Source organism: Dasypus novemcinctus, chromosome 22 (genome assembly GCF_030445035.2).
Source record: "Dasypus novemcinctus isolate mDasNov1 chromosome 22, mDasNov1.1.hap2, whole genome shotgun sequence".
Classification (NCBI taxonomy): domain Eukaryota; kingdom Metazoa; phylum Chordata; class Mammalia; order Cingulata; family Dasypodidae; genus Dasypus; species Dasypus novemcinctus.
In genome coordinates, this window is record NC_080694.1 from 51,728,677 (window position 1) to 51,736,768 (window position 8,092).

The following is an 8,092-nucleotide window of genomic DNA, read 5'->3' on the forward strand; positions in this document are numbered from 1 at the left end:
TCTTCAACTACATTTCAAATTGTGCCTGGCACTTGGTTGGTGTTTGGACCAATGAATAGATGCCTCCCTCATTTTGAGCTAGAAGTCAATGAATGTGTTTAGCTTTGGGGGATTCAACTATGGAACTTTACATTTCTCTGTGTTAAATTTCATCTTTAACCTGCTATGTGAACTTCTATCTCACAATATCCTTGTTCCTCCAACTTCTGTTCTTCAGTTATTAGACAAGCTTATCATCTAGGCATTATTACTGTTACTGATGTTGATAGTATGTAACATTTAATGCTTATGTCCCAGTCTTTTTTCTGAGCATTTTAAGCACTTACGTACTAGCCACACTAAAACCGTGAGATAGGTATTATTATGCTATGATAATGTTTAGCCCTATTTTACACATGAAGAATCTGAGGTACAAAGAGGTTAAGTAAACTGCCTAAGGTAACAGAACTAATGTGATAGTTAAGTTCATGGGTCACTTTGGCTAGGTGTTGGTGCCCAGTAGTTGGTCAAGCAAGCACTGGCCTGTTACTCTGAGGTGAATTAAATCATTAATTGCATCTGTGACTAATTACACCTAGAGTCAACCAAGAAGATTGCTTTCAGCAATGAGAGGAGTCCCTCCTCCAATCAGTCGGAGGCCTTAAAGGGAGACTGAGGATTTCAGCAGTCAGAAAGGAGAATTCCAAGCCCTACTGAGCCAGCTGCCTTCTCCTGGGGAATTCATCCCAGACTGCATTAGAGTTTCCAACTCTCTCCTGCCCAAAGAGAATTCTGATTTGCCCACCCCCACGGTCAGGTGAGCCAATTCCTATAGAATATATCTTATTATATATTAATGACATATTGTTCAGGATATGTCTCCTCTTGTTTCTACTTCTCTTGAGAACCCTGACTAATACAGCTAATAAATGAAAGAACCAAGAGTCAAAACTCAAAAATTGACTCCAGAATCTGTGTTCTTTACTCCCATGCTACATTTCTCAAACTCATTGAGTACTAAGACTTGAAACAGGTCAGGACTAGGGAGACAGACCATAGCGTCACACCAGCATCCGACTCTGAGTGGGTGTATGTGTCAGCATTCATGTATATGCTCTGTTCCTTTGGTTACTAATCAGCTAACCATATGATTATAAGTACATAAAAAAGACAATGCCATATGTCAGCTGAAGCCCACGTATACTTTTCTATTCTAAGTGTACCAAGAACTTACAAGCTATCATTTTATTAACCCAATATCGACTTCTTTCTTAGACCAATGCCAAACTCATAGTTTTTGTCCTGTAGAATGTTTTTCTTCCTTCCTTCCCTTCCCTTCCTTTTCTTCTTCCTCTTTTTTTTTATTTTTAGGAGAGTATATTTGCCTTACTCCAGTCTATTCGCCCCCACCCCATGATTTCTTAAAGATTATAGCACATGCCTTGGAAGTCCTCTCCAGACCCAAAGCTTTAATCTCCTTGATCAGAAGATTTGAATTTATTTACAGATGCTATTAAAAATCTTTCATTTTCTCACCTGACAAATATTATGTCTAGTAGCAAAATCTGCACACTTTTATGATTAGGACAAGGCTACATGACCAGCCAATAGCATGAACTTACTTTGAAAAACTTTCCTCCTTTGGTGAATATAATTTCTCTTTGACAAATTTGTCAGACCTACCCATTGTAAGAACAAATCGAAACACACTGCAATGATACTGACTGTGGTGTTTTCAAAAGCTAATGCATCCTGTGGGTATAAACCCATTGAAAGTAGGACCTTTCTGATGAGGTCACTTCAGTGAAGGCATGGCCCAGGGTGGGTGGGTCTTAATCCTCTTCCTGGAGTCCTTTATGAAAGGGATATGGGGGGGGGGGGGGGAGGGGTGGGGAGAGAGAAAGCCATGGAAGCAAGAAGCCGAATAGAAGGGAGAACCAGCAGATGCCACCATGTGCCTTGCCATGTGGCCAAGGAGTCAAAGATCACCGACAGCCAAGCTTCAGGAAGAAAGCATTGCCTTAATTTGGACATTTTTCTCTGCATCAAAACTGTAGGCTGGTGAGCTAATAAATTCCCATGACTAAGCCAAAGCAGTTCATGGTATCCACTCTGAGCTACTAAAACACAGACTGACATGGCTGGCACGTGGAAAATGGACAGGGACTACTAGGTTAATAGCTTCAAAGACAGCGAGACAATTACTTGACTATCTCCACGTCTAAAAGTAGGAAGTGAGAAATGGAGGGTACAAAAATCTGAGCGATGCCTGATGCTGTCCTTCCAGAGGCCCAGAAACGTAGGGTCGTGTAGGGGGAGGAACCATAGAAATGAGTCTAATTACACATGCACTGGGCTGACAATTAATTTAGACAACTTGAAAGAATTAAAGAGAGTCAAGATATCCAATAAAAATGAAAGGCATCCCTCCCGACCCTTTGGCTACTGAATGCCTAACAGTCTGTGTCCAAGCAGGACTGAGCCGATGGGAAGATGAGTTTTTCGCCTCTCCACAAGCCTGACTGGAAGGAATTTAATTTGCCTGCTTGGTTCTTATGCAATGCCAGGTAACGTTAGAATAAAGAGGGCTTTGAGGGAGAAAGCCAGACTTCCCAAACACATTGCAGCATTCATACCCTCCTCTGTCACAAGCCTGCAGACACAGAGACCCACATGCCCTGGACTGCTCGTTGCTATCTCAATTCAGAAGGCTCTGTGTCCCATGGAGAAGGATGGAGAGAGAAGGGCTCCAACTGCTCTCCCTGAGAAGACGCCACGGTGAGATTCCATCCGACAGAAGCCAGCTCTCTGCTGAGTGAATTGAGCCTTTTATGGGTCAGATTTGTATACATTACAGAAAGAGCCAAGAAGGGAGTTACTGTCAGCTTGTATATTTTAGTTCCCTGTGCTTCGTTGCTATTGGACTTCACGTGAGGGGAAGAGAAGGAAAAAATCAGCTCCAGACTTCTGTGTTTGTTGTTGGCTCTCTGAAGTCTCCTGCTTGCTTTTCTGATACACCGCAATGAGTTCTGTACCACCAAGGACATGTTACCTGTTTCACGCCTCAAATTCCACTCCTTATTTAATTTTTTTCCCAAATAATTACCAATGCATGCCAATGTGTGTGTGCATATGTGAATACACAAACTTTCACTGGTTTTAGCTTTAACACTCATTCTGCTCATCAAAACAACACACATGCAAAGAAAACAAAAACAAAACAAAGCAAAACAACAACAAACATTTCAGTTGGCAGAATCAGCTGGGAAACCCCTGCCATCCTCTTACTCTCCTCATTCACTTTACTTACTGCTGAAGCAATTCCTGGGATAAAATAAAAACAAAACAAACAAATGAGAAGTATGTTGCAGAAACAGTATTATAATGCCACCCCTAGGTTTAAAATAAAAGAACCTGACGCTTTTGACCTGATCTCTTGCAGAGTTTGTGCCTAGAAATAATTCTTCCATCACTTTATTCACTGACATCAATTTTTAATGTCACTCTTGCCACTTCTCTCTCCACCTTGCTTTCAATCATTCAATCTTTCAATTATTCAACAAATGTTTAACAAATACTCAGTGGCAGGCGTTTACTAGGTGCTGGGGATAGTATATCAATAAGGCAGCCATGGTCCCTGCCCTCCACTTAGGAGGTTTATGGGAATATTTTCAATGAAAGGAATGAGATAAGGATTGCTGCCACGAAACCCCTCAAGTTAAGTTGTAGCCACCATAGTTAGGGACCAATACAGGGGTGCCACATCTCTGGGGATAGGAGAGGAGGAAGAAGGATGGATGTTAGCAAAAGAAGATAATCTATTTAGCAAGGCATTTGTAGAAGCCCTAGCTGCATGGCCCTCAAAGGCTGTGTGTGGAAGAGGAAGTCCTTGCTTCCTTCTGCCATCCTCCTCCTTGTTCTTTCCTAAGAGGAGACAGTGTTGATAGATGAATCTAATCCTAGCTTCAGGTTGGCTGACATTTACTCCTATAGCCGTGTCTCTACATTTGCTTCTACCTCTTCCTTGGATGATGCTGCCTCAGTAAGCTTCGTTGGGGACTCCTAAGAGCACCCAGCTTCTTAGATGGAGGGGCTTTGTGAGTGTGCAACCCATGCAGCTGCACAGCCTTCTACAAGCAGAGGGCCTTGCACTTGGTTGAATGTTCCCCTATTGCTCTCTTAAAATTCTTAATAATCTTGGGACAGGGAGCCTCGAATTAATATTTTGTGCTGGGCTGCACAGATTATGTGCCAGTCCTGTCTTTAGAATTAGTGGGCAACTGGTAGAAAGATTTGGACATGGGGGAGGGGGGTGAAGAGGCTCTGCTTGGGTGCTAGTTTTGAATTCTTAATCCCCGCCTAGCTTTAACAGAGACCCAAGCTTTGGGGATTATGTCACTGGATAGTTAATTAAAGATGTTCAAGAAATAATCCATTAAGCAATTAATTTCCTAACACTCAACCAAAATTTCTAAGCAAATGTCTTGAAGATGGGCCAAGTAAAGCTTAAAGGTTTAAGTGACCAATCATTACATTGAGCCCCCTGGCAACCATTATTTTGAAAGGGGCAGTGGAGAAAGCCCTATTCATGATTATCAAAGTACACCAAATAGTTCTTAGGTAGAAGGCAATGCAATGGCTATTGCACTTGGAATCAGAAGACCTGAGTTCAAATGCAGTTTTTGTCTTATAACCTGCACAGTCTTGTCTGAGCTGCTTAAATGTTTTGGGCCTTTTCATTTATTCTATTGACAAAACAGGGGTAATATTACTATGCTCTTTTTTTTTTTTTTTTTTAAAAAAAAAGATTTATTTATTTATTTAATGTCCCCCCCCTCCCCAGGTTGTCTGTTCTTGGTGTCTATTTGCTGCGTCTTGTTTCTTTGTCCGCTTCTGTTGTCGTCAGCGGCACGGGAAGTGTGGGCGGCGCCATTCCTGGGCAGGCTGCTCTTTCTTTTTCACGCTGGGCAGCTTTCCTCACGGGCGCACTCCTTGCGCGTGGGGCTCCCCCACGCGGGGGACACCCTTGCATGGCAGGGCACTCCTTGCGCGCATCAGCGCTGCACATGGCCAGCTCCACACGGGTCAAGGAGGCCCGGGGTTTGAACCGTGGACCTCCCATATGGTAGACGGACGCCCTAACCACTGGGCCAAAGTCCGTTTCCCTACTATGCTCTTGGGTTGTTAAAAGGATTAAATTAAATAATGTATGTGAAAGTGCCCATTAGAGTCTGCGCCAAAGAGTAGGCACTCAATAAATCATTGTGTTAGTTTTATATAATTATGGGTCTTTATTCAGTTCTAAAACTATAATTCCACTGCATTAATCCATTGTGGAAAAAAACACTGAATCATAAATATATCAGTATCAGAGTTTAAAATATTATTAATTTATCAAGTAAAAAGATTATCATTGCATTTATTTTGGCCTCTCATTTCAGTCTTCTCAACATTAGCTAAAATTACTACCATCAACGCTCAGATTCTTTAACTAATATTTATACCCTGTATACAGCCTAGAACATGAATCCTCAGATAAATTTCACTCAGATTCCAGTAATTTTGTTTCTGTCTGTCTGTATGTGTACAGCCAAACACAACTAAAAAGAGTTTTAAAAGTAGGATCAAGTTAAGTCACCACCACCAGTCCCTCAAAATTACTCCTGTCACTTTCTAGAACTCAACCAGTCAGAAATCTGGGGTTTCATCTCAAGTTCCACTTCAGTCCATTTAAAATCATACCTACATGAGAAAACGAATAACCAACCTTTGCCTTAACCTAGCTGCATGTTTATGATAACCAGAAAATAGATTGTGTACTTCTTTAATTGAAAAAGCAAAATTCAAATTAATTACATCAGAGTTGGTACGACTTAAGAGCAAACACCATCATGACATTCAATTCCACAAATGCTTACTTTCTTCCTGCCTTTGATATGTGTGCATTTAGGTTATCACTCTTTTGGTAAGTAGCAGAAAATAAGATCCTTGTCAGACAGAGGAGATGATTCCAGATCCATGAAAACCCTGTTGATAGCCTCATGGGAGAGGAACGGGCAGTTTAGGCATCTCCAAAGTAATGGTCATGGCCATTGCCCAAGAGCGTCTACTCAAGGCTGCCCAGGGTACATATGATCAGAACCGTGGACAGGGCAACTGTTCAAGAAGCGAATGCCCTAAAATGTGAACGTTGTTTAGATATTTATTATAAAATATTTGGAAATAATTATTTTAAAACATATATTGGGTATTGATTACATGGTTAAGCACTTTATATGTATAACTGCAAATTACCCAGTAAAGTAGCTCCATGTTGTAGAAGGAGAAACTGACCTAGAGAGAAACTGAGAAACTTGACCAGGATTAAGCTGGAGAACTGCAAGAATCAGGCCTACAACTCAAGTATGTCAGACCCCAAAGACGGTGTTTTTTTTGCCCGCGGTGTTACTCTGCCTCCCATTTTGCCATTTGCCCCTTGTCCCTCTATCTCCTCCAACTTTCCTTACATAGAACTAAGAATGCAGGTAAGTCAGCTCACCTGCAGGGCTCACCACAGGGTAAGAGTGTCTGAATAGAAACTGGTGACTTAAATATTGTGTTCTGAAGCTTGATGTTTGGATTGAATGTTTTCTAAAAGTTTGACTTCTAGAATTATCTTCATGCAGTAGTGTCTCGCTAAAATGATGTTAATCCACATGTATACACATGCAAGCTCTGTCTCCTGCTAATTTCCTTTTTAGAAATGAGAATGAGCTTTAGTTTAGACAATAGTTACTTGCAGAATATAGGACTCTTAATCAGGCAGCATGAGCATGCTATTTAAACCAAGTCTTTAATAATTTGGAAAGGAAGGTCAATAATCACCATGATTCTAACTTTTAAAAATAAACCTATAAAAACCATTTTCCATACAGTGGGAAGACACTCTCATCCTCAATTTCAGTTCTGTACAAGTGTTGCACACACACAGGATTTCTTGGTTTACACATTGATGTTGGCCAACACACATATGTTGCTCGCTGAATATCTGAACGTTTTCAAACCTGCTAACATGTGGTTTGCACCTGACAGATGGGAAAAACGTTTCAACAAGGCTTGTTGGATTTGCTCAGGGGAAATGAAATGAAATTTGCAGAGATATTTACTTTTTAGCAGAGCCGGTGAGAAAGCTATAGAAAAACACATATAGAAAACAACAACGAAAAAGAGAACACAGTTGCATTGCGCCTTTCTTTCTCATTTCTTGTCTTTTTGACTCCCACCTACATTTTTCTGTAATTTTCTGCCCCCGCTGACAAGTATGAAATCCTTTTACATTTCTATATGCCAGTTGCCACCGCTTCTGCTTCTTACCAGTGAAAGAGGTCAAGCCAGAAGGCAGCAGAACCCCCGCTGGTTACTCTGACACACAGACCAGAACAGCTCCAAGAAAAAATCAGAGCTCTATTCAAATCGCCACTGAAGGTGCCACATTGGCAGAAAGCAGGGGTCCGTATCTTATGGTTATTTGAACAGGGCATCTTTGAATCAAAATCACTCCCTTTTACGGGCTTATTATCCCCTGCTCCCAAAAATATATGTAATGAGTTTTCTGGTTCAACCAGTAGGTCCCCTCCTTCAAGTGTCTGCTCAAATGTCACCACCCCAGAGTGGCCTTTGCTGAACACACTACCTAAAATGTCACCCACACCCCCCAAGCACCCTCTGACCCATTTCCTTTGCATTTATTTTTCTTATCAGCAGTCATCAGCACCTGGTATATTTTCTGTTCATCTGTTTGTTGTCTTTGTCTCCTTCTAAGATGTATGCACGCTGAGGGTAGACTTATTTCACCAACAAATCTCCATGCCTAGTGCAGTACCTAGCACAGGACAGGCACTCAATAAATACGTGTTGGATTAAATACCCATACAAACAAGCCAGCTCAGTGGAGCTAGCAGCACTGGATTGCCATTCTCTTTTCTGATGCCATTTGTTCTCACATACCTCCACCTGAAGGAAACCTTTCCAGGGAGGCAATCTCTAGCCCAGGTTTCTTCCACTTTTTTCGTGTGTTCTCTGTGTAATCAGCCCAAAGGATATTTGAGTTCAATTTGCCGAGAAATGCCATAGA